Source organism: Octodon degus, unplaced genomic scaffold (genome assembly GCF_000260255.1).
Source record: "Octodon degus isolate 3935 unplaced genomic scaffold, OctDeg1.0 scaffold00150, whole genome shotgun sequence".
NCBI classification, from domain to species: domain Eukaryota; kingdom Metazoa; phylum Chordata; class Mammalia; order Rodentia; family Octodontidae; genus Octodon; species Octodon degus.
Genome location: NW_004524726.1, coordinates 2831346 through 2832629, shown reverse-complemented (window position 1 = coordinate 2832629; position 1284 = coordinate 2831346).

Below are 1284 nucleotides of genomic sequence, written 5' to 3'. Positions count from 1 at the left end.
GATAGATAGATAGATAGATAGATAGATAGATAGATAGATATAGATATACAGGGTCTTTCTATGCAGTTCGGACTCATAGTGATCCTCCTGTCTCAGCTTCTCCAGTACTGGGCTACAGGCATGTACCACCATGCCTGGTTTCAGGGCATGAGGCATGCCCAGTTCTGGGCTGACACAGCATGTGGTGCCAGTGATCAAACTTGGGACCTTGCACTTGCCAGAAAGGAGTTTATGTTGTCAAGCTATCACCCCACCCCAACACGGTAAATTTTGTAATGCCTGACAATCAGTACAAAAACTACCAAGAAAGAAGGAATTAGGAATACTTCAGTAGAAAGAAAACCAAGTAGATCAACAGAGATCAATTCAAAAATCACTCAATGCCAAATTTTATTAGAAAGATAAAGATTGTGATATGTTTATATTTTAGAATATTCAGTAGCAATGGTTTTCAAAATGTTCTCCTGCACCTCTGAAAATCTTGAGGATGCTTTTAGAAAATACAAAAACTCATTTTTTCCCTAAAAATATCAACACATATTTTATGTAATAGAATTTTCATGTTTTCCCAACTATATGTCTGTTAGAGGCTGGGTTTCCTCACATATTTCCTTACAATTTAAATACAATTCCAGCTCTGTCTTTTTAACTTAAGCATTTTCTAAAGAACCACAACTGTAATCAAAACATCTTATTACTGCTGCTATCAAGTGATCAAATTAAATAAGCACCATCTACACAAAAAATCTCAATATCATAGTGATTTTAAAAAGTAGACTGATCACAAATACACATTATGCAATTCTATTATATTGTAGACATACAAAGTTTGTAGTTTAGCAGCATATATGTGCTAAATAAAAGTATTAAACCAAGAACACTATCATCACAAAATCAAGATATTAGGTTCTCTAAGAAGAGGAGGACTAAGCCATTAAGAAGGGTACCCATTGAACTCAGACAGTATTATAAAGCAAAGTAAGGTTTAATTGCTTGACCCCTTCACAAGTATACTTAACAGAATGTGTATCTCACTATTAAAAACACTAAGACAAACTTTGATGCTGGAAAACATTTAAAACTAAACAATTACAAATGTAATGCCACAAATACCAGACATAAAAGTTAGTCTTCAAGATAATCCATCCTGAGACCCAGTCCTAGCCCAGGTCCCATGAGTGTGTGGAGAGCTTCCTGCTACCCTGCGCCACGGGACCAGTCCCAGCCCAGGTGCAGCATGGGCCGGACCCTCTCCCACCCCCTTGGGCCAGCCCTCACCACTCC